General features: G+C 31.6%; 1 protein-coding gene across 1 annotated transcript in view; it reads right to left on the reverse strand.

The window, feature by feature from the left end:
• LOC111001982 overlaps positions 1-10,169 on the reverse strand; it is a 48,393-nt gene extending 38,224 nt beyond the window's left edge. The window contains exon 1 of the mRNA XM_045633142.1: positions 9,954-10,169. The gene's annotated coding sequence lies outside the window, so the exon portion shown is untranslated. The remainder of the gene's footprint in view (positions 1-9,953) is intronic.
• Positions 10,170-12,751: the final 2,582 nt, after the last annotated feature.

Here is a 12,751-nt window from a genome sequence, read left to right on the forward strand (position 1 = left end):
CATCCTGATCGGCAAAGAAGACAGAGGGTATTGGCCGAGAGAAAAAGCCGGCGTAAAAAAACTCTCGGTACTCTTTAAAAAAAAAACAAATTATCAAACTATTCTACAATATTTAAAACAAATATAGCAAATTAATTAGAAGTAGCCTGCCCAGCATTAGTCCCAGGGCCTTCTATCAACTAGATAATCACTAACTTTATAGTAAGCCTTTTTACACAGCTTTTCTTTAATACATTTCTTAAATTTAATAAAAGGCAGAGATAAAAGAGCCTCTGGGATTTTATTAAAGAAGACTATCCCTTTAATATCCATCCTAGCAGTCACAAAGATAGGTAAATTTTTATACAGTGGCTGGTTAAGAAAAAGACGCACCCTTTGTTCCATCAATTGAGAATATTCTACAAAAGCTTTGCATAAGTCTAGACGCAGCGCTATCTCGGGACTCAGAGGTCGGACGCGGTTAATTGTCGAGGACGCCTCCCCGCGCACACCCAGTTTGCCCACCGGTTATTTTATGGCATTTCTAGTTGGAGTTTTCGCCTTTCAATACTTTACTGGTATATATTATAAGTATTGTGGTTTGTCTTCAGTCACCAAGACGCTGTAAAGCACGCGTGTCGTCGGAAAATTTTAAATTATATAAATTATAAGTTTATAATAATACATAGTTTCAATCCGTTGAAAAAGTGTTTTCTTTAAATATAGTGGTTAACTAAACTATATTAAAACAAGATTTATTTTTATTTTATTTATTGTAAACGATTTACAGCATTTCACTAACTTGCTAAGTATAAAAATAACGGTATTTTTACGCCATTAAACAAATCTTTTAATATCTGTATATTACGACATTTGCATGCCTGTGATATGGCTGATTTCTTTACAAATAAACGTTTTTTTAATTATTATTTACACTGCTCAAATTTCGGGATTAGGCATATACAAATAGGAGGATTAATGCAATTGATATGATGCCAGGGTTTCGGTATCACGCTACCACAGTATTAGGCGGAAATTAGGAATCCCTTCAATGTTCCCTTTTTGTTTACGTATTGTATCCTAGCAGCATTGATCGATTTCCCTAGGGAATCAGTGTAACGATAGTTCCTCATGAAACGTTAAAGTACGATTTCCTCTATGATAACATATAATAGTTTTAATGATCTTAGAGTATTCAAACTTCAAAAATCAATCCAAATGAATTTTGACATATTATGGAAGTTATCGTTTTTAGCTTACATGACTCGTTTGTACGTAAACAACACTGTGGTATTACTCAAAAATGTTTTTATATAAAATTGAAGTGTTTAATATTTGAAGATATAAATTAAATATTTTAATGCAAAACTTTGTAACACTTTGTAGCTTTGTACACTGGCTGAGTTCACATAACACATAACTTATAAGATATCTATATATATAAAAATAAATTGCTGTTCTTAAGTCAAATTTGCTTGACCGATTTGGCTAATTTTGGTCTTGAATTATTTGTGGAAATCCAGAGAAGGTTTAAACGGGAAACTTAAATAATAAGTAAATCAAATTAAAAAAATCTAATAAAATCGATCTTCAATCTTGCTTGCTTGCCTTCAGAAATGTGTGTTTCATGGCTGTAGTTTATGACTTAAGACGATAAAAAAAAACTAGGTTTTTGTCTTTCTCCTTGTGTGCTGGTCGCGATTCTGAACGGCGGTAGAGTTGACAATTCAAAGTGATGACATGATTCAACTGAATACATGAATTTTTGACTTTGAGGTTGAATTTGGTATGTTTTAAAAATGTTGTAGGTATTACGTTTTGACACAATATTATATAGTTAGAGAAATATATCATAATTTGTCTGTCAAATTGAGTTAATGCTCTGATGAAAAGAGAGAGAAGAGTACGTTTATTTGAATTAGACTGATTTGTTTTAAAAGGGTATGTTTACGAATTAACGCGGGTAGTTGAACTAATTATTCTAAATTCAAATTCCTGGTCCTCTTTACCGTGGATCATATTATAAAATGCGTTCGTGTGCTAAGTTTAAACTAAGATAAAAAGCTAACCAGTTGTTGCCGCGGACAGGGGATTCACGGTCGAGCAAGCTTGCACGATACAGCACCTGCGCTTTGCGCTTTACTGCTTATGGTTTTATCTAACGAACTTTTAAACTTTTATCTTTATTTTTCTATACTATATAGGTATATATATATATATAAATATATATATATATATAGGTTCTATAGTCACTACAAATGCTTTATAAAATCTGTGGTTGGATGAACATGAAAATTATTACAATTTTGATTATACCCCAAGACGATAAATACGTGTTTACGTAAGCCTTCGTGAGTTCAAATGTTCATCTGCACCTGAGTAATGTCTGTTTCTTTGTCTGAATCACTACCTACTTCTCGGTCTGAATAAATTTCATAGAATAAATATAACTGTTCTTACACTAAATATAATTTATTTAATTTTAATTTATACGTGGTGGGTTATTGGCACGTTATAATTCAACGTGCAATACTGATTGCAACCATCTGTTGCTTATTAAAATGTTGATTGATGACAATTCGGAAGCACGATTGTGACATGATGATGTGGTCGCTGGTGCTATGAACCATTTAATAGAAAACTTTAGCCATGACTTAGAGTTTATGGTAAGTTCTTTTCGATCTACGCTACCTTTGGAGTAGATACTTTGTGGTGGGGTTCAATTGTACTTGCGCTTAGGAGGCCTGGTTAGTACCGGTGAACCCAGGTGCTTTCACCGCTTCAGGTCGCTTCAAAAATCATTTATTTTAACAAATAAACTACTTATTTTTTAATAAGGTCAATACGAATAAGAAATATGTTATAAATTTTTACTTCATTTTGATGTCGGCTATATTTGAAAGGCCATTTAATTTCATCTGTTTTCGCTGATAATAATCTGTGACGTTTGTGTATGCACAGTTGATGTTTTAAATGTCAACAATGTCAGTTGAAATATGATTAATGTAATTTTGACATTTCTAGATTTTTCTGAGGGTTTTACTACAATTCCTAGTAAATGCAAATTTAATTCACGACTTGATGTGCCTTATTAGTAATGTTCGATGATGTTAGCAAAGTCATATATAAAAAAAGACTTGGTAAGTCTTCTAAGGGTTAAACTAGACAAAGCTGGGTTACAATTTTCATATTAACAGGAAAACAATTATTTATGGTCAAAGCGTAAAGCTACAAAATCAATTTTATAACAATTACTGAATGTTAATCGGCGTCTGAATAACGGCAAATGTAACGGGCGAGTACCTACTTATACAAGTTCTCAATAATATCAAGTTTTAAATTAAAACCAACAAATACTAAACGTTATATCGCTTACATCGGAGCCGTAAAGCACTATTACGAATGTTTTAAAAAATTTTACTTCCTTGAGGATATAACTACATTTTTTTCTAAATATTTTATTATAAAAAAAACGATGTGTTTTTATATTATGGTAATGCTTTTGGGCAATGTTAGTATTTATTTATTTATTTGCTACCAATTAATAGATAATAATAGTAAATGTTATAATATCAGTTTGTTTAAAAACAAACTGCAACAATTTGCAAAATTTTTGCAAAACATTTTACGATAAAAGAAACACGAGGCTTTGGTAACATTAAAATCTAAACTAAAACTTTATTTATAGGTGCAGCTATCTATTTCAGGAAAGTAAAATTAGGTAAACGAGTATTACTAACATTGAGCCCAAATAAATTTCTGTAGTTTATTCTACGTAAATTAATTTTACTTTCTTGAAATAGATAGCTACATCCATAACTATAGTTTTAGTGTAGATTGTAATGCTACCAAATAATCAATAGGTAATGCGACAGTTTATAAACAAATAAATAAGAAAGTAATAACATATCTCTGTGTTACCAAGGTCATAAAATTTCCGCCAAAAGAGTGGTTATGAATTATTACCTTCTAGACATTTATTTATTTATTTATTTGTTGCACCAACAGAGTAGACACTGATACATGCATGTAACACAAACAAAAACACAAGCCTAGTGCTACCCCAATTATAGGCGCACACAACATTCTGATTTAATGAAACTTATACACACAAAAAATTCAACAAGGCCGTCGTAAGTTGCGGCCACTGTCGTCCGTAATAATGTTTGAACAGAGAAATAATCGTTAAACGCCTGGCTCTTGAGTGTAATTAGATAAATTACTGTAATGTACCAACATTTATTTATTTTTTTCGATTTTTTTATTTATATTTGTATATGTAATGTAGTGATCCTAGTAATAATAGCTTCACTTTCCTCAATTTTTCCTAAACATATTTAAAAAATGTGTTCCTTTATCTCATTGGGTTATTACACGTCACTAGCTTCGTATTGTAATTTAAGATGAATAGGAATCCGTATATCGCGTTTCCATCCGATAACATCCGCAGATATAACGCGGAGATTTGTCAAGTTATATTTCTGTGGTATATTTCTAATGATTTGTCAAATCCATCTAATTAGTTTTGCATCTGTTTCAATTGTGATATAAAATTAAACCAAATAACTTTAAACCTGTTTTCCTAGTTTTTGAGTAGTTGTAAAAATCGATTTTATGTACTCAGACAAGCGGTTTCCCATAACCCTGGTATTATTTAAGATAATCTCAGATTAAAATGTCTTTTGGTAATTCGAGTTTTAATAACTTTAACACAAAGAAAACAAACTTCTACTGTACGTATGTATGTCTCTGAACTCCACTTCAACGACTGTACCAATTTGAATGAATTGTTTTGTATACAAAACACAAATCAGCCGGGCAGATGGCGCTGCAGTCGGTTTTCTAGATTATTCACCTGTACAGAAAATAAACAGATGACCAAATAAATCTTCTACAGTGTTCGTAATTAAACTTCTAAACGGCTGGACGGATTTTGATGAAATTATTGTTTGTTCAAGTGGAGTCGAGAATTTCACATTATATTTTTTTCTATGTAAGACTTGTGTATAGGAAAACGTCTGTCGGATTCATTAGTATCCTATAACTTCATAGAAAGGCGATAATTAATTTACTAACCATCCTTTACAATTGTTAGGAAGCAATTGCTTCATAAATTTAAAATGTGAAATCGTGTCCGTTCGTAGTTCTTTAAAAACGCATCCTGCCTTACATAATAACTTATAAGACTATTTAATAATCCAGAAATTTTGAGTTCCGCCGTGACGGTACCATTTCCTGTAATAGAATTTCTCACGAAATTGATTATTATTTGTATTATTTAATGCATGCATCTATTATGTGTTATTTATTTATTTATACTTTGTTTATTAAAGTTCACCACATCATACATAATGCTATATCTACAGTCTATATATATACTATATTTTCTAGAGTATATGACAATTATGGTGAACAAAATAATTAGTTTAATTTATTTTCTGATAAGCTGGCTTAAGGGTGATGGATGGGTGGGCGGTGTTTTCTAGCTCTAACGTCAGTGAACGAACACGACGAGAAAAATCTGGCATTCTTAAGTGTAATATCACATAACTAGCCGTTTGATTTATAGCAGCAGAGTGCGTGGCATGACCGTACGACTACTAGGTCGTGAGTTTGAATCACGACTAGACAATGAATTTCTATTTACGTAATTAGCACTTGTTCATTCGATACGAAAATCCAATTCATGGCGTTCATGCTAGCCTTCTGGCAATGTGTGTTTATGGGCGGCGGTATCACTTAATTTGCTTCCAGTTATATAAAACAATATCCATGAAACAGATTCCAATGCTAAAAAAATATTTATTATTTTCCCGCTCGAAGGACCTTCAGTTGTGTTGATTTAGACATACCTACGACAGCTGGTCCTTCAGAAAAGCCCTGATTTGTACTTGGAGTAGTTAGCCTTAGTGAAATATAGACGTTTTCCTTGGTAATCAAGTTCGTTCAGTTTATTTAAATAGAATTAATTGATCGAAAATGAGCTTGTTGGCGTTCATGGCGGCGGCATAGGCGGCTTGGCTTTTAAGACATTTGCGTTAATTATACAAAAAAAAATTCTTTACTTGACCCAAAACAAACATTACATTCTACATACAATATTCACTGTGGTTAACCTTATACATAATATACTTCTTTGAGCACTAGCGTTAAAACTAGGCCTAGGTTGTATCTTAAACGCTAGTTTCTTTCAGCGTCATTAAGAAATTGGTTAAGTTGTTTGCCATTAGACGTTTATTGAGTTTTATTGTTTATTGAACTAAATTAAGGTAGAATTAAATTTAAGTTGTTGCAATTGGTTAGACTGGAGTAAGTGTGAACTTCGACAAAGATTTTTTAGTCTTGTGGACAAGAAACTTGCATATGAGATGAATTTAATATTATTATTTATATTATAAGACATTTAGTATGGAAACTAATATTTATTATTATGTTAAGTAAAAAGTTATTAAAGGTTTTAACTGGCGCTATAACCTTTTAATTATCTCGGAAATATTTCAGTGGGCTGGGTTCCACATAGTAGTGATGCGCGGCAAAAAGTTGTGGGACGGCGGACGCCGAGGTGATATGGATTTTCGTATTCTGCCTCGATGTAGTTATTAGTCCGGACAACACTATGCATTGAAAATGTGGTATACAAGCAACGCCAAGGGATCAAGGCGCTTAGATAAGTATGTTGTCCATCAATGATTTCAATCGTCGTTTAACACGCTCAGATGGAAGGAGGAGTGAGAAGAGAGCTCCATGTGGGGCCGAATTTGCGCTTTACAGAGTTACAAGTCTCAGATTACTGTAAGTATATGTTTCGTGATCATTTGTTTTTTAGTATTGTCTTTTATTAACATAGCTTTTACAAATTTAAAGAAAACACTTCTTTACCGGATTGAATCTATGTATTATTGTAAACTTATAATTATTCGACATAATTTTAAAATTATTGTTACATTTTTTTTCTAATAAACTCTGTCAGCCTGTGCCTGACACACGCCGTCGATTTTTGGGTCCAATGTTTCTTTATTCCTCACGATGTTGTCATTAACCATACGAGCGGGTGAGCACATGAGGGCTTACGAAAATTGTATAACGAATATAAAAATATATTTACTTTAATAAATAGTATGAGTACATAGTAAAAAAATCTATTGCTTATCGTATATGTTTAAAATAAACTCGGGAAAGTTCCCTTGAAGGAAATATCGTATAGAAAAATGAAACTAGACAAGATTTTTATAGCTGAGAAGTGAAAGACCAATATGAAAGCTGAATATAGTCTTAAGAAAGAAATCGTTTGAAAAAGCTGATGATACCATGAATGGATGGAAAGTGAGCTGCCGAGCAACGTATAGAAGTTTCTGTTCACACGGCTATTTAGTAGTTTAAATTGTTTAATTAATGAAAATCAAAGCCCATATCCTTTGATAAACCTCGGAAATTTAATTAATTTTTAACTGTTTTGTCTTGTGTATGTAGTATAAATTGACGTCATAAATATTTATTTCGAACTCACAACCAGTATAATTTACATCATAGTAATATTTAAAATAAATAATTAATACAAATTTAAAAAGTTTTTCGTTCCTGTGGCAGTGTACTTTAAAGGCTGGCATTTCTTCGCTGTATTGTAATATTTATTAATTGAGCGAGGAAAGCACTTACATATTGTGCAAATCACTGCGAAGACTAGAAAACCTATCGCTTAAAGAGGTTCATTTTATTCTTAATCTATGACTTTATTTGGTCTTAAGGCATTAATAAATTGGGATATATTTCTTAAAAAAATTATATATAGGTTATCCATTTCAAATACATACAGTCAAAGCATATGCATAATTCAATAAAATACAGTCAATAATCGCAATCGAAATTACGTAACCGACTTCCAAAGACAAAGCTTTCATAGAGTAGGTACTGAAATGTTGTACAGTTGTTGTTCATGACCTTGCTTTATTTGTTCAACAGCGGATTGTCGTTCACAATCTCACTCAATCATTCGCTCACACTCACTCATACATGGGTGTATGAGTTACTGTTTTGTATACAGTTTAAAAAATATGTAATCAAATTTACTATTTAGTTCGTTATGGAAGATCTGTTAACCCTGACAAAGGATTTTTTACTTAAAGTGTTCCCAAATCATTCACATTATATTGAATTGTTGTCAAATGAATGAACAAATTTGTTGTATTACTAAACGCTTAATTGATGTGTGTAGTAATTATTATACATAACAGTACTACGGAAATCATAAAATCTTGTATAATCGTTTATAACTAGATATAAATAATTAACGAATTGATGTAACAAATGTTAAACACTTGTGGAGCAAAAAAGGGTATAAATTTTATTTACTCACAAGAAATGGAATTAATTAATGCAAGTCAAATTATAGTCGAGATATAACTATCGTGACCAGTGGCGTTTTGAACGATCCCGTCTTTTTTTCCTATTACGAATCCCGGTGTCCCCGAAATGAACTGTGGGACGCAGAATTGTTTGGAATATGAAAATGACGGGCCAAGAGTTTCAATCTAATTTGAAATCGTAAAAACGTATGTTTGGATTCCTATATTTTGTGATTCGTAACTTTTAACTAATTTTTTTATTAAAAAATAACTTTAAAAAGTGATTTTTCTATTGCTTATTATTTGAACTAAATTAAGCAAATGTCCCGTTTTGAGTTAAATAATAAATGGTTACTTTAGACATACCTATATTTTTTTAATAATCGAGGGGGTATATGTTTGCGCATTTCTCGCAGTTCAATGGCAGTCCATGGTAGAATACGGGATTCCCTGCAGTGAAACAGCATTCTACCAGGGATGGGAATCCTTCCTACACCCAAGATACCAGTGGTAACTACTAAAGTTGCTAATTTTTTCTTTGAATCTTACATCTTGTTTAGCACCAAATACCATTCGTGTAGAAAATAGCTAGCTTTTGGCTTGAATGCTATAAAACTGCATTTATGAATTAAATTATTAACCTTTAATATACGCGATCACCTAGACATATATGTATAGGTAATTAATATACAAAAAGCAATTGCGATCTTATTTATCCAAGTAAGTGACACACTTAAATAACCGATTTGTTTTATATTTTTCAAGTTTCAGCTTTGTATTTACGAGTCCACTTAAATAGGTATTTGCAACTTACGATTCATAAAATAATAAACTATCGAGACTTTTTTTTAAAGTATTGTTAGGAATTAATGTAAGGGCACAACGCTGCATAAATACAATATAAAATTATTCCATTTGCTAAGTACCAATATATAGTATTGTATACACTAATCGCTTTTCAACAGTTCGAAAAAAACATGATGGTTTAAAAGTATAGTGCATAATCTTAAGTTACGTTTTTCAATTCTACCCTCATAGCACATTAATTTTTAATACATATGTAGTAAAATATTGATTTAGATTTATAATTAGGATTACCTTGCCTAAAGGGACTGCTATTAATACAATATTAGTTATTGTATATAATATTTTAATGTTAGTTAATGTTTTAGACGTGTGATGGAACTTATAGTTATATTTAACATTATTAATAATCTTATTAAATAAATGAAGATTTCTTCAGAACAAGCATGCAAACGAGACTGGTTTAAATGTGTCACAAAATATGTTTGTGACTACAAATACAAAATCTATGCAAAATAATATAAATATAAGCTTATAGGAATACTTGTGGAACTATAACTTAGTTATTCCTCCTTATCCTTTGTGTAATTTAATGTAGGTTGTTACTGCCGAATATGGTGTTCTATGGCATATCTTAATAAGTGCTACATAACGATAGCAAATCCCAATTATCAATATCAAAACTCGCGTCATCTATTTATCTCAAGTGAAATTTAGCATTGGGGCCGCTATGTCCATTATCTAACACTGTCCAAACAATGCTCAGTTCACACCTAAACCGAAACAAGTGAAAATGCTTTACATAATCGTAATTAAAAAAAAACAAACCTTGTTCAGATGTTACCAGTCGATAAACATGATCAAAATACCATTTCACTGAAAATTTATTCACTCTTTCACTATTTTGTTCACGTGTTGACGTTACGGATTGGAGAACAGTTACGGTTGGTTTGTGAAGAGAATGACCGGCTGAGAAAACGGTCAACGAACGTGCGTCACCGGCGAGGCGTGCGCTTCGCACAACGAATCGACACGAATGGCAAATGCAGCTTGTGGAAGAAAGTTCGACGTCACGTAAAAGCGTTTACTGATTTAATTTGAAACTGATATATCATGTTGGACATGTAGCTAACTGTTACGGATTTATGTCAATAACGCGTCCTTGTTTAAATTTCGTATAGAAAGTGCTGTCACTAGTAATGACCGTTACATTTTTAAAGTAAATGTCATCTGAAAAGGTATACATAGATGTATTTATGATGCAATATTACACTAAACATATTTTTTTTATTGTTATTATGCGGTTCTTCAAATTCATTATTTGAGTGAAAATTTCGCTCGTCCCAAATACGCGCGATGTGGAATGCGGCTCCGCGAGCGAACAGAGATAATGGTTACGTATGAAAATTTTGTCAGGCGTTCAAAAATAGAAATAAACATTTTTTAAGTTTTTTAATAGAAGGGAAAAGTTTCGACATAAAGAACAGACAGACAATTAAGTAAGTAGTATATAAATAATGTTTTATTTATGTTAGTGTGGTGGTAATAAAAAATTTTGGTCAATATGAACTTAAAAATATGTAATAGAAATCAAAGATCAGTAAATTTAAACATATTTTATTAATAGCACAACAACTCTAGAACTAAATGCATATTTATCACATCATTTCTAAATAATTCTTTGCCCATTCCATCCTTTCATATAATGTTATCAAAGATATGCTGACCATCTAAAATATCACCCAAAAATACAGCCATCTATAAACACTCAGAACTTTCTTGGCTTCATCAAAATTATATACTATATTTACAATAAACATCTATATAACATCGATTAATTGAATAATTCTCTAAAATACATCGAGTTAACAACAATTTCTAATATTAGGCTTATAAATTTGTGGGAAAATGTACGTATGTTCAACGGTCATTTTTCTGTGTAAAAATTTCATTTGGCGCCTAAACTCTACATTAAAAACGAAATATGGAGGATCATTTGATGGTTGACTATAAAATATACACATTAAAACAATGATATTTTTAACCACGTTTGACGTCGGTCTCTTATTAAGTACCAGTAAAATATTTTTTTCGTGACAATTGACAACATTTCAAAATTCCAAAACAAAACTAGTACTTCTTAATTCTTTATAATGATAATTAAACATTAACTAATAAAGCTATTGCATAGATTTTATCGCGGGCTTTGAGCGCGGCAGTTGATCAACAAATTTCGTAAGGAAAATAAACCTAAACGCTATATAGGTGCGGCAATCACGCGTTAGAGCGGGACAGAACGCATACTGCGTATTCGCCTCTCTCTGACGAGATCAGTGATGTATCGTAAGTGCGGCCGGTGCAGCCAGTAGGCGTTAAAGTGAGACAGACTACATAGGCGTGTGAGTCTGGTAGAGTGGTAATATCAAAGGAAAAAAATAATGCATCAATAAATAATTATAATTGCATAAGATGATAAAAAAATGCTATACAATAGCTTTACTGCGGCAGTCTCCGATTGCCTTACATTTTTTAAATTAGACTATATTAAATAGCTGCCAAGATTTACAACTTTAAAATTATCAACCTCGTGACATTTATTTGCAAAATGATTGTCAGAGTCATTTGGCGTTTAGACATAAAATACATAATTTTGAATTTTATGTCTTCGCCAAAAAATGAAATGTTGTCAATGAAATTAACATCAATAAAAACCATTTCACAAAATAGGTTCATCAAAAATGTAGAAAGGTATTTGATATTCTTATAAAACAACTATTCCTAACAAATAATTGTAAACATTGATATAAAACGTAACGGGGTAAAACCATTTTATCAAAATAAATACTTCTAAATAAAATTGAATACTTACAATGTCTGCATTACTACGATCTTAAAATTTGTTATAACATCTAAACACGTCTAGATTCTAACTCGACTTAACATTACTGGATATTGGATATGGTACAGCATCTACCTATTTAGATGTTGTTAGGTACTCGTTTACTTAATTAATAAATAGCTTCATGATTCAGTCATTGTTTTGAAGCTATTCGGAAATTCCATAGTCACGCCAAATCAATCTGAAGCACGCACGAGTGCTGTTTTGCGCGGGAATATTGAAAAATTGATAACTTCATTTGTTTTTTTGTCGTTCGCTTCGTTCTAAATTCTAATGTATTGTTTCTTTTTTTAAATTCAGCAATCTCGTGAAACAGAAATACTTAGCGAACTGCAATGAAGTAGACAATAGACAGTCCGCCATTTTTGAACTTTTGACAACTGACAAATTGAAGTTAATTCGAAAATAAATGATACTCATATAATTGATTTGTGCAAAACTATGGATTTCTCGCGTACGTGGTTACGCACGGCTTTCTTATTATCTAATCATTCATAAATAACACCCAATCGAACAGTTAATACACCAATAATTTGTATATGAACATTTTATAGTGAAAGATATAAGCTCAACTATTAAAATAAGAGTTTCCTACAAGTCTGGCCTCTACTGCCTTTGCGTTAGGCTACTAGAAATTTTTGAAAATTCTATTCTGAAGACTAATTTTCACATTCTAAACTAAATTTCAACAGGACTACACACATTAGTATTAAAGGTTCGCTTGTTC

The sequence above is a fragment of the Pieris rapae genome, chromosome 22, assembly GCF_905147795.1.
Source record: "Pieris rapae chromosome 22, ilPieRapa1.1, whole genome shotgun sequence".
Lineage (NCBI taxonomy): Eukaryota > Metazoa > Arthropoda > Insecta > Lepidoptera > Pieridae > Pieris > Pieris rapae.